Source organism: Pleurodeles waltl, chromosome 4_2, assembly GCF_031143425.1.
Source record: "Pleurodeles waltl isolate 20211129_DDA chromosome 4_2, aPleWal1.hap1.20221129, whole genome shotgun sequence".
In the NCBI taxonomy this organism is placed as follows: domain Eukaryota; kingdom Metazoa; phylum Chordata; class Amphibia; order Caudata; family Salamandridae; genus Pleurodeles; species Pleurodeles waltl.
Window position 1 is genome coordinate 1,028,134,141 of NC_090443.1, and position 24,963 is coordinate 1,028,159,103.

General features: G+C 47.8%; 1 protein-coding gene across 1 annotated transcript in view; it reads left to right on the top strand.

Moving 5' to 3' along the window:
• The first annotated feature begins 4,260 nt into the window (after nt 1-4,260).
• The window catches only part of LOC138293637 (uncharacterized), an 84,647-nt gene continuing 63,944 nt past the window's right edge, over nt 4,261-24,963 (top strand). The window contains exon 1 of the mRNA XM_069232924.1: nt 4,261-4,360. The gene's annotated coding sequence lies outside the window, so the exon portion shown is untranslated. The remainder of the gene's footprint in view (nt 4,361-24,963) is intronic.

Genomic DNA, 24,963 nt, shown 5'->3' on the forward strand with positions numbered 1-24,963 from the left:
GGGTACACAACAAGGGGGAGTCCATGAAGCCACTAGGTGTATCCAGAGCCACCGATGAGTATTCATTTGGGGCAACGCGGTCCCAGACCAGTACAATTGATAGAGTGGATCGAGTCTGGGTGGTGACTTGGTAATTCCAATTCCAGATGGATGGCAGTAAGTGGACAGGCACGCTGGGTCATCTCGACAACGCAGCTGACCCTGTGGTTGAGTCTAGGCAAGACACATCTTCTTCCCTTATCCTGCGTGGGTATTAGCCCCAGAACCTTGTCCCCTGGGTCCTTTCTCTAGATCAGAGGGAGCGAGTCGGGTGTTGCCTTCTGAGGGACCCACAGGGCCCACGTCACCCACAACAGTGACCCCTTTGCCCAAAGGCATGGGAAGGTTCTGTTAGACTAAACTGCTTGGACCAGGCACCTGGAACTTGGACACCTGGTATGACCTGGACAGAAGGAGCCATAAACGAGGCTGTCCGGCTGTCTGTGACCCGCTGATGAAGGGCTGGAGCCCAGAGAATATGTTCCTCTTGTGATTGCTTGTGATTGCTTTCAATCTGACCCAAGCTGGCTCCTTGGGAGTGCAGTGCTATGCCAGGTGTGCATGTTTCTTAATTCTGAAGGCCCTCTGGACCATTCCATACTTGGTTGCCATGCCTTTTACAACCACAAGGACTGACTGATTGGAAAGGGCGAGCAGCACACAGTGCGAGGTCAGGGTCCACCCAGGAGTGTTTCTGTTCACCACACTTCAGGTGGAGCCACTGGTGACAAACAAGGTCGTGGGAGATGCCACAGTACCACAGTCTGTCTTCCATTGCTACAGAACTAGCAGCCTCTCTCCTGCCTTGCACAGGTTGCGTCACTGTGTTACCCTCCAATCCGAGAAACGAATGCTCTTCCCCATTGTCACATTGGCACATGAGGATTTAAAGGGACACAGGTGTGACCATCTTCAGTAGGGGATTTCTTACTCTGCCCATCACTCTTCGTTGCCCCTATGTCTGTCTCAATCTAGGTCTCGTGCACCCTGCAAGGTTTGGAGATCTCTGTGCTACTGTGAAATAAACTGCAGAGAACCGAAAAATACTGTCTCTGGCTTTTGGAGCGTGGGCAGCAGAAACACGTGACAAGTGAGCACGTGGTCCGTGTTAGTTTGTAGAAAGAGAGATAAGAAGCTGGCATTAATAGAAGCCGAAATCAGTCCCTGATGCTTCTGTCAGGCCCCGCAGTCCATTCGTGCATCTACCAGGGGCACAGGAACAGGTCGAGGCCTGCGGTGTGTGTGGAGGTGTCCACTGTAGCACGGGCACACGTGGCCTCTCCTCCTCGGTCTCTCTGTTCTCCTCTGTCCTTCTACGCTGCGCTCTCGCTCCCTCTTCTCACCTCTCTGCACTCTCACTGTGTCTCCCCTTCTCTCCTGTGCAGTCTCTCACATCACCTCCCTACAACTCTCCTCCCCGAATCTCCCTCTCTGGCTCTCTTGCCGTGCCCTCGCTCTGCACTCTCTACACCTCTCCCTCCTCTGTCTCCCTTCCTTGCTCTTCTGTCTCTATCTCTTTCGTTCTCTCTGTCTCTCTCTCTCCAGCTCCCTGTCTGTCTCATGATGCTCTGTCTCTGCTGTCCTCCTCCCCTGTAGCTCTCTGTTTGCCTGTCTGTCCAAGCTATGTTTTTCTGTCTTCATCCTCTGCCTCTCTCCTCTCTCTCTGCCCCTCTCTTCTGTCCCTCTCTGCCTTTCTCCTCTGTCTTTAGCTGGCCCTCTCCTCTGTTTCTCTCTGCCTCTCTCCTCTCTTCTTTCCTTCTCTGTCCCTCTCTTCCTCTTTTGTCTCTCTCTGCCTCTCTCCTTTGTCTCTCTCTCTGCCTTCCTCATCTGTCTCTCTCTCTCTGCCTCTCTCCTCTGTCTCTCTCTCTGCCTCTCTCCTTCGTCTCTCTCTGCCTTCCTCCTCTGTCTCCCTCTTCCTCTTTCCCCTCTCTCTTCCCTCCTCCTCTCTCTCTCTGCCTCTCTTCTCTCTTCTTTCCTCCTCTGTCCCTCTCTTTCTCCTCTCTCTCTTCCTCTGCCTCTCACCTTCGTCTCTCTCTGCCTTCCTCCTCTGTCCCTCTCAGCCTCTCTCCTTTGTCTCTCTCTGCCTTCCTCTTCTGTCTCACTCTCTCTGCCTCTCTACTCTCTTCTTTCCTCCTCTATCTCTCGCTGCCTCTCCCCTCTCTCTTCCTGCCACCTCCTTCTCTCTGTGCCTATTTCCGCTCTCTGTCTTTCTCCTCTCTCTCTCTCTCTCTCTCTCTGTCTCACTCTGCCTTCCTCCTATGCCTCTCTCTGCCTTCCTCTGTCTCTCTGCTTTCCTTTAGCTCTCGCTGCCTCTCCTCTCTCTCTCCCTTGCTCTTTTTTCTCTCTCTCTTTCTTTATGTCTCTCCAGCTCCCTCTGTCTTTTATCATGCTCTGTGCCTCTCTGCCTGCCTCTCTCCTCTGTCTCTCTCTCTCGCTTTCTCGCTCCTTTGACTTTCTCTCTCTCTTTTTCTCTCTCTCTCTTCAGCTCCTTCTGTCGGTCTCATCGTGCTCTGTCACAGTGCCTCTCTCTCTCTCTCTCTCTCTCTCTCTCCTCTGCCACACTGCCTCTCTCCTCTGTCTCTCCCTTCCTTGCTTCTCTGTCTTTTTTCCTTTCTCTCTCCAGCTTCCCCTGTCTGTCTCTCATCATGCTCTGTCTCTTTCTGCCTCTCTCTTCCTTCCTCTTCTGTCTGTGTCTGCCTCTCTCATCTGTCTCTCTCTGCCTCTTTCCTCTGTGTTGGCCTCTCTCTCCAGCCCCGCATAACTGTCTCACCATGCTGTGTCTCTCTGCGTCTCTTTCTGTGTCTCGCTGCCTCTCTCTGCCTCCCTCCTCTGTCTCTCTACCTTCCCCCTCTGTCTCTCATCTTTCTCTCTCTCTCTGCCGCTCTCCTCTGTCCTTTCCTTGCTCATATCTCTCTCTCCCTCCAGCTTCCCCTGTCTCTCTCATCCTGCTCTGACTCTGTTGTCCTCTCTCCTCTGTCCCTCTCTGTCTTCTTCCTCTGGCTCTCTCCCCTGTCCCTTCCTTGCTCCTCTGTCTCTCTCCCTCTCTTTCCTCAGCTCCCCCTGTCTGTCTCATCCTGCTCTGTCTCTTTTGTCCTCTCTCTGTCTCTCTCTGCCTTCCTCCTCCTTCTCTCTCTGCCTTCCTCCTCTGTCTCTCTCTCCCTTCTTCCTCTGTCTCTCTCCCTCTCTCTCCCTCCAGCTCCCCCTGTCTGTCTTATCCTGCTCTGTCTCTGTTGTCCTCTCTGTCTCTCTCTGCCTTCTTCCTCTGTCTCTCTCCTCTGTCCCTTCCTTGCTCCCCTGTCTCTCTCCCTCGCTCTCCCCAGCTCCAAATGTCTGTCTCATCCTGCTCTGTCTCTTTTGTCCTCCCTCTCTGTCTCTCTCTGCCTTCCTCCTCTGTCTCTCTGCCTTCCTCCTCTGTCTTTCTCTGCCTTCCTCCTCTGTCTCTCTCTCCCTTCTTCCTCTGTCTCTCTCCCTCTCTCTCCCTCCAGCTCCCCCTGTCTGTCTTATCCTGCTCTGTCTCTGTTGTCCTCTCTGTCTCTCTCTGCCTCTTTCCTCTGTCTCTCTCTGCCTTCTTCCTCTGTCTCTCTCCTCTGTCCCTTCCTTGCTCCCCTGTCTCTCTCCCTCGCGCTCCCCAGCTCCCAATGTCTGTCTCATCCTGCTCTGTCTCTTTTGTCCTCTCTCTCTGTCTCTCTCTGCCTTCCTCCTCTGTCCCTCTCTGCCTTCTTCCTCTGTCTCTCTCTGTCTCTCTCCTCTGTCCCTTCCTTGCTCCTCTGTCTCTCTCCCTCGCTCTCCCCAGCTCCCCATGTCTGTCTCATCCTGCTCTGTCTCTTTTGTCCTCTCTCTCTATCTCTCTCTGCCTCTCTCCTCTGTCTCTCTCTGCCTTCTTCCTCTGTCTCTTCCTTGCTCCCCTGTCTCTCTCCCTCAGTCTGCCCAGCTCCCAATGTCTGTCTCATCCTGCTCTGTCTCTTTTGGCCTCTCTCTCTGCCTTCCTCCTCTGTCTCTCTCTGCCTTCTTCCTCTGTCTCTCTCTGTCGCTCTCCTCTGTCCCTTCCTTGCTCCTCTGTCTCTCTCCCTCGCTCTCCCCAGCTCCCCATGTCTGTCTCATCCTGCTCTGTCTCTGCTGTCTCGGGTCCTCCTCCCCCCCCTGTCTGGCTGTGGGCTGCGCTCAGTGACAGGAAAGACCTTTTGCATGCGGTTTTGAGGCTGAGGCTCGCTGGCGGCCCCACGCCCTCCTCACGCCTCATCATTCACCCTGCAGACCCTGCAAGACGAGCATCTCACTCACTCCGAGAGCAGAGACCAGCGCCCCCCACCCTCCAAGAGAGGTGAGTGAGGGCCCTAGCTATCAGGAGTGCAGTGCCACAGGGTGCGAGGCCCCCACAAGTGTGGCTCCCTTCTCCTTGCTCACATAGGGGTGCTTGGCACCCTGCTACACAGAAGAGAGGGGGCACATATGTGGGGTTCCTGGAGAGAGTAGCATAGCTACCAAGTTCCCCAGTCACGTGTGATGTGCTGTCTTTTCCTTTGAATTCTGGGACGTGTAGTCCTCTTTTACAATTGAATAAATAAGACTACACATCCCAGAATTCAACGGTAAACCCTGGACTGGAGCCGCACATCACGCATGGACCTTGGAAACCTGGCACTGCTGAAGTAGGGATGTGTAGGGTGGTGTGAAGGAGGCAAGGAAGGGCTTCGAGGTCCTGGTCACGATTCCTGCTGCAGGTGACTCCCATGGACCTCGTGAGCAACACTGTGTGATCTTGGGCGAATCCACTCAGCCTGTCTCAGCTTACATCCGTGTGCGTTGATCAGCTCTAGCTGAGTGAATCAGTCGATGATGGCGTAGATGTGCGAGTGGGGAGATGGGTGGCTGAGTGAGTGATTAGTGGAGTTGGTCCATTGGGTGAGTCTGGGTAGGTGAGTGATGAGAAGGGCGTTAATGAGCGATCAGTGGATGGATGGAAGTTTGAGTGGAAGGGAAGTGAAGCAGTGAATGAGTTTAAAGTGAATGTCTGTACTTGTACACGACTGAGATCCTTGAGTGAGTAAAGGAGACAGTGAGCAGTGCGTAAATGTGTGAGTAAGTCCCTTGGGCAGGCATGTGTGCTAAATTAGAGATTTAAAAAGAAAAATATTTACTTTTATTTTTCACAAGGTTAGAAAAATTAATGCATTGCAAATTAAAACAAATAAAAAATGTGAATTGCTAGCGACGTATTTATTTCTGCTCAAAGCAGGGAAATAAACAGCAGTAGATAACAAAAGTAAATAAAAAAATAAAAAAATTACCTGTAATGCGTCTGCTGTTTTATATCGCAACCACAATCGAGTAAAATATGTTGATGTTGACAATTGTTTCGCCCCGAGAAACGAATTGAGATGGGCCTTCTTCAGGGCAGGAAAACATGGAAAAGATACTTCTGTTATGAGCACAAGCACAAATCTTGGCCACGTAAGGGCTTATGTGTTATCCTTTATGTAAGGGTTTATGACAACACAAAACGTCTCAGGAAAGGAAAGTAATCAGTAATCAGAATGATAATTGTCATTAATATCAAGATATAACAGTTGCATCATTGTGATAGTGTTAACCTTTTGGGTGCTCTTTGTAATGACGCTGACTATAGAGATAAAAATGAAGAGTTTTTAGTCATCAGTACTGTACAATATTTTATGGGATTTTTAGGCTCCTCTAGGTGGAACCAGACGGTAATCAGAATCTACACCAATTGCAGCTCTTTTTGGCTGTTCCCTTGAATAGCTATAAATGTTTGTATTACTTTCCTGTGCCACACATGGGAGCACACTTGGGGCCAGATTTACAAGAAAGTGGCGCATCAGGTCAGATGCGCCATTTTTCTTGCGCCCCACCTGCACCCCGCTAACGACATCATGTATGCGCCATATTTGAAATACGGTGCACCGTGGCACACGTTATGCCAATAGCATTATAATTTATGACTCTGTTGTGGTACTTTGCCAGATTCGCGCCATAATTTGTGGCTCTAATCAAGAAAAGTAAAGGGAGGCCCATTGATTAAAATGGGTGCGTCATTTTAACGCCTGCTCTGAGCAGGTGTTAAAAATGACGCTAAAAATGGCGCAGTGAAATGTTGTAAATTTCTCTGCGCCATTTTTACAGGCCTCCCAGTGCCAGAACGCCCCCTTGCATACATTATGCCTGGCGCAGGGCTAATGTGGTGCAAGGGGTTCCAAAGCATTGCGCCACTTTGATATTTGTCGGAGAATGGCCTCCCTAACACCACATTAGCGTAAAAAAAAATAAAGCTATTGTGGCGCTAAGAGGTGCTAGGGCCTTGTAAATCTGGCCCCAGCATCCTTAGTAAGTTAGCCCGTTGAGGGTATACCATGTGGCCCTCGACTGTAAAGTATGCGACGGCCTAACCGTGGTTCAGCGGGACCAAGATGAGACTCCGTGTTCACAACTCAGCCCCTCGCTTGCTGCTTAACCTTCCAAGGTGACTGCCTGCGGGCCCTACTCTTGCTAAGCTGCATTGGTTCTTTTTTAAAGAAATGTGTTTCTGCCATCGTATTATTAACAGAAGAGGCCCTAGATACCTGCATCCTCTGGTTATACCATCCCATCCTAGAAGGAACTTAAGATCATCAGGTGACCACCGGGTGTGCATCCCTGTTGTAAAAAGAGTACGTTTCGGGGGTTGTTCTTTTAGTCTTGTGGCATCTAAAATGTGGAACTCTCCTCCCCTCTCTCTTAGGCAGGATAATACTGAACACTCATTTCCTAAAAACTTGCCTATTTAGAACTGACCGTGGCTAGTTGCTTGGATCTGTTTGGGGGTTATTTTTAGCGCCGGGATACTTCATCAGAAGTTACTAGGAGCTTTATAAATTGTCTTACTGTTACTAGATGCAGCTGCAAGGCTTGTGGGCAGAGGCAGGCATTGGAACCAGAGAACACCCACATAACACGACCTGCACTTGCTCCCCATATCCACAGGGACCAGCTGCACAACAGCCGCAACCTTAGAAAGCCTCAGGCCTTCTCAGATGGTTCCTCAGGAGGGGGGGGGGGTGCAGGGGGATAAATACGGCGCATTCCTGCCCTTTCCCTGTGACGCAGGGCAGCCAAGCAAGGTGACTTCTGCTACCCTGCTCTACAAAGCCCAGAAATGTGGGCCTAAGTTGGTATCCTCAGACTACTTTGTGGGAACAGTGCAAATGCGTTAAACAGAATATAGAATCGATGGTGAGTGGCCTCAACTAAATTTAGAAAAGCTCCAACCTTCCCATTAAAATGAACATTTAGATTTAAAAAAAAATATTTGACAGCTAAATAAATTATTTTCAGCATTTGTGTATTTGTTTGATGAAGGCTTGTGTCTGTAATTTTCGTGTATTGTTTAGGGATTTAAATTATCGAAAATATGTAGCCGAATTCCCCGCCTTCAAGTAATAACTCTGGGGGCGGTGTCTCCCTGGATTTCAATAATGAGTCAGTGGAGTCCCTGGGTTGCAGTAATGATAAAGTGGGGGTCCGCAGAAGTCTAACGGTTAAGAACCGCAGCAATATATAATTAAATGAATATAGTTGAAATCCAAGAATTTTGTGAAGCTTACCTAGATACCTGACTTTCGAACAATAGATACATTGAGGACACACTGTGCTGTTTCCACACCCTTTAAGTCCTGCATAACATGAGATTAATTCTAAGGTCCAAAGTAAATCCCTCTAAGCGCTTTGTCCCCTGAGAGATGGGGAGATGCGCTACGTAGTGACACAAACAGCATCACCAATCATTAGCTTTTGCATGGAAAGTGCTAAATGGTTTTGTGTTTGCGTCGCGTAGCGTCGGGCAGGAAGTGCGCATGACTAGCTAAGATTCCACGCAAAGCCAGATCAACTAAAATCACACAAAACAACAAGAAACCTAGCACTGAATGAAACCAGGTACAAACATGTGACAAAAGGATCCCACGTGTGACACAAGTACTTTGTGTGGAATTACACATGCCATACAAGTGAGTAGTTATGGGTTCCTTTGTTGGGGCTTTTCAAGCGCTGATCTTTTCTAGAAGGCAGTTCTAGCACCAGCAGTGATTAAAGATCAGATCAGGAACCATTCACATTTTAGAAGCAGCATCTGAAACTATTCCCATTTAGATGTCAGGACTACAGCTGTTCATGTTTAAAAGGAAGATCCAGAACTTTGATACTCACAAACATTGTCCTAGGGGATACAAAGTTTGGTTTGTGATGTGACCAAGGGCTAAATTGATGCCATCCAAGTGGCAGTCTTAGGGTAAGGGGGCAGTAAGGTGGGTATAGGTGAAGCAAAGCATGTACATCTAGTGGCTGAGTTGCACAATGTGAAACCAGAAAACCTGAGATTAATCCCAGCTCCCTCACTTAAATAAACTGTGTGATCCTAGGCAATTGTTTTATTTCAGTTTCTTCCTTTTTCCTTAGTTTCACATGTAAGAGGAGCTTTAAATTGCATGACTTCAGGATGTGCGCTATACAAAACTTTCTCCTGTGTTTGATTTAATAAGCTATAATGTTGTTCACGTATAATAGGAACCCAGGCCACCCCATGACTGCACATAATTGAGTTGCCTCTGAGCTCTCCATTGGCAATGTGGTCAGTGTGTGTGTAAGATTGAAAGTTTCTAAATACATGGTTAAAAACAATAACTTTCAAAAAATACTTCTCAATGCACTGTTATAACATGATGTACTACAGTAAAATGATTCTGCATGGTGATGGAATACATTTTTTTGAATTTTGAAGAGACCTTATCATATTTTCACACTTTTACTGCAAGATGGCTTTGAAAATGAATGTTTTCCTAAAGTCAAGTGATGCAGAACAACCTGGTTACTTCCTTGCTTTAACTTCAATGTAACTTCGAATAAAGACTTGCCTGTTCATTTAATATTGATTTAATGTTAGTGCTGAGCCACGTCCAATGCTGCTGTTGATCAGGGGGCCACACTTTGAGTATCACTGATCTAGAATGTTTAACTTTTTTCGGGCCAATCAGGAACTGTTCATGTTTAAAGAGCAAGCAATAACATTTCACTTTACAGGGCGGCTCTAGAACAATTGCCAATTAGAGGGCGGCTCTAGAACTATGTCATTTAGAAGGCAGCTCTAGAACTATGTCATTTAGAAGGCAGCTCTAGAACTATTGACATTTAGAAGGCAGCTCTAGAACTATTGTCATTAAGAAGGCAGCTCTAGAACTATTGACATTTAGAAGGCAGCTCTAGAACTATTGTCATTTAGAAGGCAGCTCTAGAACTATGTCATTTAGAAGGCAGCTCTAGAACTATGTCATCTAGAAGGCAGCTCTAGAACTATGTCATCTAGAAGGCAGCTCTAGAACTATGTCATCTAGAAGGCTGCTCTAGAACTATGTCATTTAGAAGGCAGCTCTAGAACTATGTCATCTAGAAGGCAGCTCTAGAACTATGTCATTTAGAAGGCAGCTCTAGAACTATGTCATTTAGAAGGCAGCTCTAGAACTATTGACATTTAGAAGGCAGCTCTAGAACTATTGTCATTTAGAAGGCAGCTCTAGAACCATGTCATCTAGAAGGCTGCTCTAGAACTATGTCATTTAGAAGGCAGCTCTAGAACTATTGTCATTTAGAAGGATGCTCTAGAACTATTGACATTTAGAGTGCACTTCTAGAACTGTTGTCATTTAGAAGGCAGCTCTAGAACGATTGTCACTTAGAAGGCAGCTCTAGAACCGTTGTCATTTAGAAGGCAGCTGTACAACTATTGCCATTTAGGAGGCAAATATTTTTCTAGTAATTTTACATGGTACATCTGAAACTATCTGTGTTCCAATTACCCTTAAAGCAGCATTTTTATTTAAAAAACGCATTTATGGATGTCATTTATTCCAATTCTGTTTTTTATTTAATGTAAAACACATCTGCATGTTTGTAAAACAGTGTGTGTGTGTTGCTGTATGAGTGTCACTGTGGGAATATGAGTCACTGTGAGTGCTTGCTGTGATATTCTGAGAGTAGCTCAGTGGGTGGCTGAGAGTGTGTTTCTATGCAGGTGATTGAATGACTAATGGTGACTATGGGAGACTTTTAGTGACAGACTGCAAGCGACTATGACTGAGTGACCATGGATGAGTGACTACTAGCGGCCCAGTGGGTAACTGCAAGTGTGGTTCTACGCAGGTGATTGAAAAACTGAGTGACTCTGAGAGACTTTCAGTGACAGACTACAAGGTATTATGTGAGTGTGACTGAGTGACCATGAATGAGTGTCTTCTAGGGGCTGTGTGTGTGACTGTGAGCATGTGTGACTGTTCGGTTATGAGTGACTCTGAGAGTGATGGAGTGTGCCAGTCAGTGCTACTTTGATTGACTCTGAGTGATGGAGTGTGCCAGTCAGTGCTACTTTGATTGACTTTGAGTGATAGATTTTAACTCAGTGAGTGACTGTGGTTGTTTTTTTTGCAGGGTAGTTAACTTTGTGAGTTGCTGTAAGTACCCATGAGTAAGTTACTGTAAGCATTGGACCTACTGTGAGATTAAAAGGAGATATGTGTGTGAGTGACTGATCTCTCCTAGTAAATGTGGTTGGCTTTGACTGATAGCTATTATCTGTGTCAGTAGCTGACAATTAGTGACTGTGGGGCTCATTATGACGGGGAGGTTGCCGCCATACATGCTATCTCCCTGCCGGCCTTATTAAGAGTTTCCCGCTAGGTCAGTGGGCCGAAACCTGAGTTTCCCCTTGCTGGCCTAGCGGGAAGCAGCCTACAGCATTATCTCCGCCTCGTAATCGAGCCAGCGGCAATGCTGTCGAGCGCAGGGTGCACTAGCACCCTCGCAATGTTAACTGTGTGCAGAGCAGACAGTGAACATTGCGAGGGTGCTGGCCAGGGGGACCCCTGCACTGCCCATACCAACTGCATGAGCAGAGCAGGGCCCCTGCGCCCGTTCTCCGCCAGCATTTTCATGGGGATGGTACCGCCTTGAAACCGCTGGCAGAGAAGGGGGTCGTACTCCCCAGGGCAGCTCTGCTTGCACCGTTGCCCTGGCAGATTATGACCGCCGCTATCTCCAGACCGCCGGGAACTCCGACCCTGGCAGAGGTGGAGGTTCACTGGCAGCCCGACCGTTAGGGTTGTGATGAGGCGCTCTGACTGCTGCATTTGCGGCAATCCAACCGCCTTCTGCGAGTCTGGTGGTCTAGTGACCGCCAGACTCGTAATGAGACCCTGTGTGTGAGACAGTATGAATGAGACTAACTGTGTGCGTTGCTGTGAGTAACCATGAGTTTGTGTCTGTGCATGTAACTGACTGTGAGTGGGTTGGTGATTGCTACTAACTGTGTGCGTTGCTGCGAGTAACCATGGGTGAGTGACTGTGTGTGTGACAGACTGTGTGTTACTGACTGATTGATATTAACTGGTAAGTTGCTGTGAGTAACCAGGAGTGAGTGACTGTGCATGTATGACAGATAGATTGTGAGTGTGTTAGTGACTGAGTGATAGCTATTATCGCTGTGAGTTGCTGTGAGTAACCATGAACAAGTGATTGCACGTGTGACTGACTGTTAGTGTGTTAGTGACTGAGTGACTGCTATTAACTGCCTAAGTTGCTGTGAAAAACCACGAGTGTGACAGACTGTGAGTGTGTTAGTGACTGTGTGATTGCTGTTAACTGTGTCAGTTTTTGTGAGTGACCATTTGTGAGCGGCTCGGCATGTGTGACAGACTGTGAGTGTGTTAGTGACTGTGTGATTGCTATTAAGTTATGAGTTGCAGTGGGTAACCAAGAGTGAGTGACTGAGTGTGAGTGTACTATTGACTGTAGTTACTGTGTGAGCTGCGAGTAACCATGAGTAAGTGCCTCTGCATGTGACTGACTGTAAGTGTGTGATTGACTGTATGAGAGTTACTATGTGAGCTGTGAGTAACCATGACTGAGTGACTCTGCATGTGACTGACTATAAGTGTATTAGTGACTGAGTGATTGCACCCATGTGAGTTGCTGTGGGAAAACACGAGTGAGTGACTGCATGTGTAACAAACTGTAAGTGTGTTAGTGACTGAGTACTGCTAATTGTCTGAGATGGTGTGAGTAACTACTAATGAGTGGCTGTGCGTGTGGGACAGAATGTGAGTATATTGGTGACTGAGTGATTGCTACTAACTGTGTGAGTTGCTGTAACCATGTGTGAGTGGCTATGTGTGTGTTGCAGACTGATTGTTAGTGACTGAGAGATTGATACTCACTGTATGATTTGCTGTAAGTAACCACTTGAGAGTGGATGTGACTGACTGTGAGTATGTTAGTGACTGTGACTGCTGATAACTGTGTGAGTTGCTGTGAGTAACCATGAGTGAGTGTCTGTTCTTGTGATCGACTGTGTGAGTGCGTTAATGACTGAGTGATTGCTACTAACTACATGAGTTGCTGTGAGTATCCAGGAGTGAGTGACTGTGACTGACTGTGAGTGTATCAGTGACTGAGTGACCGCTACTTTGTGAGTTGCTGTGAGTAACTATTCGAGTGGCTGTAAGTGTGTGACAGAGTGTCAGTATGTTAGTGACTGAATGATTGCTACGAACGATATGAGTTGCTGTGAGTAACCAGGAGTGAGTGACTGTGACTGTGAGTGTGTTAGTGACTGCTACTGTGTGAGTTGTTGCGAGTAACCAGGGGTGACTGTCTGTTAGTTACTGTGAGTGTGTTAATGACTGAGTGATTGCTACTCACAGTGTGAGTTGCTGCGAGTAACCAAGGGTGACTGACTGGCTGTTGGTGAGTCAGTGACTGAGTGACTGCAACTGTGTGAGTTTGCTGCGAGTAACCAAGGGTGACTGTCTGTGACTGGCTGTGAGTGTATCAGTGACTGAGTGACTGCAACTGTGTGAGTTGCTGCGAGTAACCAAGGGTGACTGCCTGTGACTGACTGTGAGTGAGTTAGTGACTGAGTGATTGCTACTCACATTGTGAGTTGCTGCGAGTAACCAGGGGTGAGTGACCCCATACCAGTGTGTGCTCTTGTAAGTGCCCCCCTCGTCCTGTGGTGAGCCCTCGCTCCCCAGGATGTGGCTATTATCTGTCATCCTCCACACATGAAGCGCTGCACGTGCTCAGAGGAAGACGCTCACACGGCTCCGGAAGTGCCCTCCCCAGACTCTGCTGACAAAAGCTACTTTTAGCAATCTCTGTAACCCTGAGGTATTCAGAGGCACAGGCACCTTCAAGTGTAATGAGATGGCACCGGTAAGTAGAAGAGGCTACAGGGTTAACACACTGCAGCTGGCAGGGGAGTGGTACAAGGCAGAGGTGGCCACCAGCCCCTCAAGCCCAGGACATTTTTGGCCAGTTCAGGACCAGGTCTGTCAGGGAGTATGAATGCCATACTGGTGCCTTGGGTGGAGCACTAGGGTAGTCGTAGGACCACCTGGGCATGAGTGCTAGACAGCTAAGGGCTTCTGATGGTAAGATGCCAGTGTCCGAAGGCCGCCTGGAAGTGACCGAGATACAATGGAGGGACTTCAGCCACCGCTGACGTGAGACTAGCAGTGTTTAGGCTCTGGCTGGGTACTCCCTGAAAGGGAAGGGGCAGGAATACACCGTACTTAACATTAAACAGACCATTTCTGTCCTTTCCTAGCCCTGGCCCACTTTTGGCTGCGATAACCCACGCAGGCACTCTTGCGTCATTGTACAAGGGTGCCTGGTTGCATGCAGGACTGTTTTTGTGCAGGAAGGAACACCTTCATGCACAAAAACAATCATCAGAGACTTTTTCCTCTTTCTACGTGTGCAGGGGACGTAGAAAGAGGAAAAAACGAGGAGAAATAAACATATTTCTCCTCCTTATGCCTCTCCTGGGTAGGCGTAGCATTTTGACGCATTCCCACGACTACTACTAATGGTAAATCTGGGAATGCGTCAAAATCCATGGGTGGATGCGTGAGACCACCCATGCTTCACACACGAACGCCTCCCTGCCGCATTTTGCAGCAAACTTTGAAAGAGGACAACACCATTAAGAATTGTTTTGGGCAGGAAGGTAATCCTGCCTGTAACTGAGGCACCCCTTCACCATGGCGTAAGGATGTCTGTGTTGGCACTAGGAACCACACTGTGCACCAGAGGTTGGAGGCAGTAGACGTGCACCATACCTTAGTTGGTATGGTGCATTTCTGCTGTCTCCTTTTCATGCAGTGCAGAGCAGCAGGTTGCCTTGCTGATTGTGTTGCATGAAATTTAATAATATTTGGAACATGCTTTTATCCTAGAGATTTTTAAACCACATTCAGCTCATGAAAACACATGCCAGTATGAACAGAGATGTAGAACAAACATCTCATTATAAAAAACGGGTGGATTTCACTCCAGTCGGTATACGACCAGGCTACCAGAAAATTGGTTGCCCCCTCCTAAATTGGCATGGTTGGCAAGTAAACTCCCCTTTCACAGGCCTGGGCTTGTGCTGACAAGTTATGTAACATAAAAGACCAAGGGCCTCATTACGACCCAGGCGACCGGCGGTAAGCTGGCGGTAACACTGCCATGGAAAGGCCGGCGGTAAGGGGGACTTGGGATTGCCCATGGGGACTCCTGCACTGCTCATGCACTTGGCATGGGCAGTGCAGGGACCCCTAGGCATAGACCCATCGCGCATTTCACTGCCCGAATTTCGCTACTGCACCCGCTGCACATCAGCATTGCCGCCGGCTCTATTTCGAGCTGGCAGCAATGTTGATGTGACTTCTCCGCTGGGCCAGCGGAGGGTAACACTGATACCGCCCGCTGGCCCAGCGGAAAAGTCAAAATAGGGAGCCAGAAATAGCACTAGCACTGGCAGTATTCTGGCGTCCGCAGCCTCAGCGGTTTTCTGTGAAGACCGCCGAGTTTGTAATGAGGGCCCAAATATTGCTAAAGTGTACCTCTCTGCTGGGCTCTACTGAAGCCTACGTATTTTCAGTTTCCCTTAACGCCCACTGTACTGCGTGGAAGCCATGCTACCCAGATGCTGAATAGCCACTCCTCTGGGGTGTTTGTAATTTTCCATCATGAGCACAGTTTTCTCAGTTTGTGTGTGTATAGGAAGCTGGCTCTTCATATAGTATACCAAGATGAGGTATACTGTGCAGAGTCCAGGGATTATTTTACTAGTGGACAGGGGCTTGCTCTAGCAATCCCAATGTGCTCTTTTAGGGGGTAGTCTGGCCGAGCAGCTTAATGCTTATCAGAAGGAGTGTTAGACATCCATCATAGGCACACAATAAATGAGACACACGACTCAAGGAGGAGATCAACACCAATTTACAAAAATAACAAGTATCTTATAAATGTTTTGGCACCACAATGAATTTGTTCAGGTAAGAACTTTTTGCAATAGAAATCATCACTGGTTTGAAAAGCTGGCTGTGCATTTTTCGGAAGCTGTAATTTTACCCTATGAGAGAGAAAACATACATGGCCAACAGGTACTCCACACCAGCTTACAAGACCAATCTTCCAAACTCAAGGTGAGTATAGGGGAGGGTCCTAGGCCACACCAACAGGTCACCTTGGGCGGCACTGGTTTGGCGGGTGCAGTGGTGCAGTTCAACCTCAGGTGCCCCGTGGAAGTCAAGTGGGAATGGTCCGGTGAGAAAGGTGCTGCAGACGGGGACTGTGGGACCAGTCCAGGTGAACCAACAAGGGTGTTCCGGTTTTGCAAAGTTCGGAGATATAGGGACACCTGTGGTCCTTTTCTCCTCAGTCCGGGGCAGCGAGGTGCGGAGGTGTCCTGGACTGTTGGGTCTCTGTTGCTGGTGGCGGTCGTGGTAGAGGAGACTGCAGAAAGAGGCTGCAGCGTGGACTGGGGGGGTCCAACAACAAGTGGGCTCAGGTCCCAAGGGGACGTAGAAACACCGGTGATCGTCTTCTTCTCGGTCCAGGGCACCCGGAGCAGTGGACCATCAGGATTACATCAACGTAGGCGGTTGATGTAGAGTAGGGCCTGCACAAAGAGGCTGCAGGCATCAGTGTAAAGGTCGCAGTGGAGAGACCCACGATGGACTTTGCCTCTGGAGATACTGGGGACCAAGCTAACGCCTTTGACCCTCTTCAACTCTAGCAAAGCATGTTACGTTAAATTAGGTGAATAGCTTATATATGTTTTAAAATTAACAAATATGGTCTGTAACACACAAAACATGCTTGCACTCATTTGCACCTAAATGGAAAAAGAAAGACAGAGATAATTGAAAAGCTTGAATTAAAGCCCACATTTCATCAAGATAATTCTCGCTGTACTATAGCTTTCAATCATCTGTGCTTCAACTCTGTTCCAAGTATGTGATGTTTGCCTTCCTCTCATCCTTTTCTGCAGTACATATAAAACTGTCCATCTCAAATCATTTTCATTATGATTATTGATCTGATAAAGTTCCACCATGGGGGCTCCTGCCACTGCACATGTAATTCGTGATCTCTGTTGTAATATTCTGGTCTTGACTGGCTGAATAGTTTGCCCTATGTACGTTAAGTCACAGGGAAATTGAATGCAGTAAACAACATTTTTTGTATTACAATTAGAAAACATGATTTGTCGATGTATTTTTCCATTAATGGTCATTATTTATTTTTGCCATTGGAGCAATGTACGAGCATCCTAATGTGTATTTATACGTTTGGATTTGCTGTTATAATATCTGGACACAATGTTTTTCCATAATACGTTCCTTCGCCTCTTTTTATGGTTTAAAAACACCCAATATAATATATAAGGAAGTCCAATATGCCTATGAGTTACGCGCCACTGGTTGTCACATGGGTTTCACATTGTAGGAGGCTGGACTGGCTTGTAGTGAGTACCAAGGGGTACTTGCACCTTGCACCAGGCCCAGTTATCCCTTATTAGTGTATAGGGTGTCTAGCAGCTTAGGCTGATAGATAATGGTAGCTTAGCAGAGCAGCTTAGGCTGAACTAGGAGACGTGTGAAGCTACTACAGTACCACTTAGTGTCATATGCACAATATCATAAGAAAACACAATACACAGTTATACTAAAAATAAAGGTACTTTATTTTTATGACAATATGCCAAAGTATCTTAGAGTGTACCCTCAGTGAGAGGATAGGAAATATACACAAGATATATATACACAATAGCAAAAATATGCAGTATAGTCTTAGAAAACAGTGCAAACAATGTATAGTTACAATAGGATGCAATGGGGAAACATAGGGATAGGGGCAACACAAACCATATACTCCAAAAGTGGAATGCGAACCACGAATGGACCCCAAACCTATGTGACCTTGTAGAGGGTCGCTGGGACTATTAGAAAATAGTGAGAGTTAGAAAAATAACCCTCCCCAAGACCCTGAAAAGTGAGTGCAAAGTGCACTAAAGTTCCCCTAAGGACAAAGAAGTCGTGTTAGAGGAATAATGCAGGGAAGACACAAACCAGCAATGCAACAACTGTGGATTTCCAATCTAGGGTACCTGTGGAACAAGGGGACCAAGTCCAAAAGTCACAAGCAAGTCGGAGATGGGCAGATGCCCAGGAAATGCCAGCTGCGGGTGCAAAGAAGCTTCTACTGGACAGAAGAAGCTGAGATTTCTGCAGGAACGAAAAGGGCTAGAGACTTCCCCTTTGGTGGACGGATCCCTCTCGCCGAGGAGAGTCGTGCAGAAGTGTTTTCCCGCCGAAAGAACGCCAACAAGCCTTGCTAGCTGCAAATCGTGCGGTTAGCGTTTTTGGACGCTGCTGAGGCCCAGGAGGGACCAGGAGGTCGCAAATTGGACCAGCAGAGAGAGGGGACGTCGAGCAAGACAAGGAGCCCTCTCTGCAGCAGGTAGCACCCGGAGAAGTGCCAGAAACAGGCACTACAAGGATGCGTGAAACGGTGCTCGCCGAAGTTGCACAAAGGAGTCCCACGTCGCCGGAGACCAACTTAGAAAGTCGTGCAATGCAGGTTAGAGTGCCGTGGACCCAGGCTTGGCTGTGCACACAGGATTTCCGCCGGAAGTGCACAGGGGCCGGAGTAGCTGCAAAAGTCGCAGTTCCCAGCAATGCAGCCCAGCGAGGTGAGGCAAGGACTTACCTCCACCAAACTTGGACTGAAGAGTCACTGAACTGTGGGGGTCACTTGGACAGAGTCGCTGGATTCGAGGGACCTCGCTCGTCGTGCTGAGAGGAGACCCAAGGGACCGGTAATGCAGCTTTTTGGTGCCTGCGGTTGCAGGGGGAAGATTCCGTCGACCCACGGGAGATTTCTTCGGAGCTTCTGGTGCAGAGAGGAGGCAGACTACCCCCACAGCATGCACAAGCAGGAAAACAGTCGAGAAGGCGGCAGGATCAGCGTTACAGAGTTGCAGTAGTCGTCTTTGCTACTATGTTGCAGGTTTGCAGGCTTCCAGCGCGGTCAGCAGTAGATTCCTTATCAGAAGGTGAAGAGAGAGATGCAGAGGAACTCGGATGAGCTCGTGCATTCGTTATCTAAAGTTTCCCCAGAGACAGAGACCCTAAAAGAGGGTTTGGCTACCTAGGAGAGAGGATAGGCTACTAACACCTGAAGGAGCCTATCAGAAGGAGTCTCTGACGTCACCTGGTGGCACTGGCCACTCAGAGCAGTCCAGTGTGCCAGCAGCACCTCTGTTTCCAAGATGGCAGAGGTCTGGAGCACACTGGAGGAGCTCTGGACACCTCCCAGGGGAGGTGCAGGTCAGGGGAGTGGTCACTTCCCTTTCCTTTGTCCAGTTTCGCGCCAGAGCAGGGCTAAGGGGTCCCCTGAACCGGTGTAGACTGGCTTATGCAGAATTGGGCACATCTGTGCCCAACAAAGCATTTCCAGAGGCTGGGGGAGGCTACTCCTCCCCTGCCTTCACACCATTTTCCAATGGGAGAGGGTGTCACACCCTCTCTCAGAGGAAGTTCTTTGTTCTGCCATCCTGGGCCAGGCCTGGCTGGACCCCAGGAGGGCAGATGCCTGTCTGAGGGGTTGGCAGCAGCAGCAGCTGCAGTGAAACCCCAGGAAGGGCAGTTTGGCAGTACCAGGGTCTGTGCTACAGACCACTGGGATCATGGGATTGTGCCAACTATGCCAGGATGGCATAGAGGGGGCAATTCCATGATCATAGACATGTTACATGGCCATATTCGGAGTTACCATTGTGAAGCTACATATAGGTAGTGACCTATATGTAGTGCACGCGTGTAATGGTGTCCCCGCACTCACAAAGTTCAGGGAATTGGCTCTGAACAATGTGGGGGCACCTTGGCTAGTGCCAGGGTGCCCTCACACTAAGTAACTTTGCACCTAACCTTTACCAGGTAAAGGTTAGACATATAGGTGACTTATAAGTTACTTAAGTGCAGTGTAAAATGGCTGTGAAATAACGTGGACGTTATTTCACTCAGGCTGCAGTGGCAGGCCTGTGTAAGAATTGTCAGAGCTCCCTATGGGTGGCAAAAGAAATGCTGCAGCCCATAGGGATCTCCTGGAACCCCAATACCCTGGGTACCTCAGTACCATATACTAGGGAATTATAAGGGTGTTCCAGTAAGCCAATGTAAATTGTTAAAAATGGTCACTAGCCTGTTAGTGACAATTTGGAAAGAAATGAGAGAGCATAACCACTGAGGTTCTGATTAGCAGAGCCTCAGTGAGACAGTTAGTCACTACACAGGTAACACATTCAGGCACACTTATGAGCACTGGGGCCCTGGGTTACCAGGGTCCCAGTGACACATACAACTAAAACAACATATATACAGTGAAAAATGGGGGTAACATGCCAGGCAAGATGGTACTTTCCTTCACAACCCCCCCCCCAAACGAAGGACAATAAGACTAGCCATGACCTGATGAGTCTTCATTGTCTAAGTGGAAATATCTGGAGAGTCCATCTGCATTGGAGTGGCTATTCCCAGGTCTATGTTCCACTGTATAGTCCATTCCCTGTAAGGATATGGACCACCTCAACAATTTAGGATTTTCACCTTTCATTTGTTTTAGCCAAAGTAGAGGTTTGTGGTCTGTCTGAACAATGAAGTGAGTGCCAAACAGGTATGGCCTCAACTTCTTCAGAGCCCAGACCACAGCAAAGGCCTCCCTCTCAATGGCAGACCAACGCTTTTCTCTAGGGGTCAACCTTCTACTAATAAAAGCAACAGGTTGATCCTGGCCCTCAGAATTAAGTTGTGATAGGACTGCCCCTACTCCTAATTCAGATGCATCAGTTTGGACATAGAATTTTTTAGAGTAACAAGGGCTTTTCAGGACAGGTGCAGAGCACATGGCCTGCTTCAGCTCCTCAAAAGCTTTCTGACAGTTTGCTTTCTATAATACCTTTTTAGGCATTTTCTTGGATGTGAGGTCATTAAGAGGGGCTGCAATGGAGCCATAGTTCTTAATGAACCTCCTGTAATACCCAGTGAGGCCTAGGAAGGCTCTCACCTGAGTCTGAGTGGTAGGGGGAACCCAATCAATAATTGTTTGGATTTTCCCCTGAAGTGGTGCAATCTGTTCCCCACCAACAAGGTGTCCCAGATAAACCACCTTACCCTGCCCTATCTGGCACTTTGAAGCCTTGATAGTGAGGCCTGCCTTTTGCAGGGCCTCCAAAACTTTCCATAGGTGGACCAGGTGATCATCCCAGCTGGAGCTAAAGACAGCTATATCGTCCAAATATGCTGCACTGAAAGCTTCCAGCCCTTGCAGGACTGTGTTCACCAACCTCTGAAAAGTGGCAGGTGCATTTTTCAAACCAAAAGGCATTACAGTAAACTGGTAATGTCCTCCAATGGTAGAAAATGCAGTCTTAGGTTTAGCATCTTCTGATAATTTGATCTGCCAATACCCTGCAGTCAAATCAAAAGTGCTTAGATACTTGGCAGATGCCAGTGTATCTATGAGCTCATCTGCCCTGGGTATAGGGTGAGCATCAGTTTTGGTTACCAAGTTGAGACCTCTATAGTCTACACAAAACCGCATTTCCTTCTTTCCATCTTTGGAATGGGGTTTTGGTAGCAGTACCACAGGAGAAGCCCATGGACTGTCAGAGTGCTCAACTACTCCTAGTTCTAACATTTTCTGGACCTCTTGCTTTATGCAGTCCCTGACATGGTCAGGCTGCCTATAGATCTTACTTTTGACAGGTAAACTGTCTCCAGTATCTATAGTGTGCTCACACCAAGAAGTGGTACCTGGCACAGTAGAGAAGAGTTCAGAGAATTGATCTAGGAGATTTATGCAATTGTCTTTCTGCTCAGCAGTAAGACAATCAGCCAAAACTACACCTTCCACAAGAGCATCTTGTTCTGTGGAAGAGAAGAGATCAGGTAGAGGATCACTGTCTTCTTCCTGTCCCTCATCAGTTGCCATGAGCAGGGTGAGATCAGCCCTGTCATAGTAGGGTTTCAGGCGGTTGACATGGAGCACCCTAAGGGGACTCCTGGCAGTGCCTAAGTCAACTAAATAGGTGACTTCTCCCTTCTTTTCAACAATTGTGTGGGGACCACTCCATTTATCTTGGAGTGCTCTTGGGGCCACAGGCTCCAAGACCCACACTTTCTGCCCTGGTTGGTACTGAACCAAAACAGCCTTCTGATCATGCCATTGCTTCTGGAGCTCTTGGCTGGCCTGAAGGTTTTTACTGGCCTTTTTCATGTACTCAGCCATCCTTGATCTGAGGCCAAGTACATAATCCACAATATCCTGCTTAGGAGCTTTTAAAGGTTGTTCCCAACCCTCCTTTACAAGTGTGAGTGGACCCCTAACAGGTTGTCCAAAAAGAAGTTCAAAGGGGCTGAAGCCCACTCCTTTCTGGGGTACCTCCCTGTAGGCAAAAAGGAGGCATGGTAGAAGGATATCCCATCTCCTGCGGAGTTTTTCAGGGAGACCCATAATCATGCCTTTGAGAGTTTTATTAAATCTCTCCACCAGTCCATTTGTTTGTGGATGATAGGGTGTTGTGAACTTGTACGTTACACCACACTCCTTCCACATGGCCTTTAAGTATGCAGACATGAAATTGCTTCCCCTGTCTGATACTACTTCCTTTGGGAAGCCCACCCTGGAAAATATTCCCAGGAGGGCCTTTGCCTCTGCAGGTGCTGTAGTGGTCCTTAAAGGAATAGCTTCAGGATATCTTGTGGCATGGTCCACTACCACCAAGATAAATCTATTGCCTGAAGCAGTAGGAGGGTCAAGGGGGCCAACTATGTCAACCCCTACCCTTTCAAAGGGAACCCCAACCACAGGCAGTGGAATAAGGGGTGCCTTTGGGGTGCCACCTGTCTTGCCACTGGCTTGACAGGTTTCACAGGACTTACAAAATTCCTTTGTGTCCTCAGACATCCTAGGCCAATGAAACAATGGAACCAGTCTGTCCCAAGTTTTCATTTGCCCCAGGTGCCCAGCTAGGGGAATGTCATGTGCCAGGGTTAGGAGGAACTTTCTGTACTCCTGAGGAATCACTAATCTCCTGGCAGCTCCAGGTTTAGGATCCCTATGCTCAGTGTACAAGAGGTTGTCCTCCCAGTAAACTCTGTGAGAGTCACTGACATCCCCATTAGCCTGTTTGACAGCTTGCTGTCTGAGACCCTCTAATGTGGGACAGGTTTGCTGTGCCACACTCAGCTCCTCTCTGGCAGGCCCCCCTTCACCCAAAAGCTCAGCAGTGTCTGCTTCCAGCTCCTCTGGTGTAGGTTCTGCACAGGGAGGGAATTCTTCTTCCTCAGAAGTTGAATCCACTGTAGAGGGAGGGATAGTAGGAAGTGGTTTGCTTCTACTAGCCCTAGCTTTAGGGAGCACTTGGTCCATTGTTCCAGGATCCAAGCTTCCCTGTCCTTTTTGCTTTTTGGCCTGAGCCCTTGTCAAAGCAAAAATATGCCCTGGGATGCCCAGCATTGCTGCATGGGCCTCCAACTCCACATCTGACCAAGCTGATGTCTCCAAATCATTCCCTAATAGACAGTCTACAGGTAAATCTGAAGCTACCACAACTTTCTTTGGACCAGTAACCACCCCCCAGTTGAGATTAACAACAGCCATGGGGTGGCTAAGTGTGTTGTTGTGAGCATCGGTTACTTGGTACTGGTGACCAAGTAGGTGTTGTTCAGGGTGGACCAGTTTCTCTATGACCATAGTCACACTGGCACCAGTGTCCCTGTAGGCCTGAACCTCAACACCATTTATTAGGGGTAGCTGCTTGTACTTATCCATATTAAGGGGACAAGCAACTAAGGTGGCTAAATCAATAGCCCCTTCAGAGACTAACACAGCCTCTGTGGCCTCCCTAACAAGGCCAACCCCAACTAAGTTACCAATAGTGAGCCCAGCTACTCCCTTGGATTTGCTATTAGTAGGTTTGCTCCCACCACCACTGCTATTAGTAGGGACACTAGGTGTAGCAGTAGGGGTTGTAGTGGTAGGAGGCTTGGTGCCTTTCTTTGGACAACTGGGATCTGTTGTCCAATGGCCTTTTATTTTACATAAATAGCACCATGGTTTCTTTTCCTTGTTCTGATTAAAAGAGGATTTGGGCCCACCACCCCCACCAGAGTGTTTTTGTGGGGCTGATGAAGACTCATTTTTAGATTTGTCCCCACCCTTGTCAGAAGACTTACCATCCTTCTTTTTGTTGCCATCTTTGTCACCCCCTGTATGAACTTTTCTGTTCACCCTTGTTCTGACCCATTTGTCTGCCTTCTTTCCCAATTCTTGGGGAGAGATCAGATCAGAGTCCACCGAGTACTGGTGCAACAAATCAGACACACAATTATTAAGAATATGCTCTCTCAGGATCAAGTTATACAGGCTGTCATAATCAGTAACCTTACTGCCATGTAACCACCCCTCCAAGGCCTTCACTGAATGGTCAATGAAATCAACCCAGTCTTGTGAAGACTCATTTTTGGTCTCTCTGAACTTTATCCTGTACTGTTCAGTGGTTAAGCCATAACCATCCAGGAGTGCATTCTTAAGAACTTGGAAATTATTAGCATCATTTTCTTTCACAGTAAGGAGCCTATCCCTACCTTTTCCACTAAATGATAGCCATAGGATAGCAGCCCACTGCCTTTGAGGGACATCTTGTACAACACAGGCCCTTTCAAGTGCAGCAAACCACTTGTTAATGTCATCCCCCTCCTTATAAGGGGGAACTATCTTGTGCAGATTCCTGGAATCATGCTCTTTTGCAGGATGACTATGGGGAATACTGCTGCTGCCACCATGGGTTTCTAAACCCAGTTTCTGTCTCTCCTTCTCTACTTCTAAAGTCTGTCTATCCAAATCCAGCTGTTGCTTCTTGAGCTTCAGTCTGGTTTGTTCCACTCTCAATCTATTGAGCTCCCTTTCTAACAATCTGTCATCAGGGTGGGTGGGAGGGACATGCCTTGAAACAGAAGTATGGTGAGAATGGACAGAAGGAGACCTGTCCCTTACAGAAGCCACCCTAACAGCTTGGCTAACAGAAACATCACTACCAGTATGGTGAGAATAAATGCTTTTGCTATGATGTGAGACAACACTATTTATATGGTGTGGCTCATCATCATTACCAACTATGCTAGACTGTCTAGTAATGGGCAGGCTAGGAAGTTTCTTTCCTGAATCTTTTCCTGGGGGAGTCCCTGGATCAGATTGAGAACCATTAGCTACTTTTTCACCAGATTGGGCACTTATGGCCTTATCCTGTACTCTAAGCATGTTAATTAACAGTTCTAAGGAAGGATTCTTCCCTACACTCAAACCTCTCTCTATGCAGAGACTCCTTGCTCCTTTCCAGCTAAGGTGATCATATGCAAGTTTGGACAGATCAACATTTTGGCCTGTGCCAGACATTTTTAGAGAGAGTTAAAGTGATAGTAAAAGATAAAAAGTTTGTCAGAGCTTTTAGAAAGACAGAGAAAAAAAAACTTTTAAAACTTTTTAGAAAGT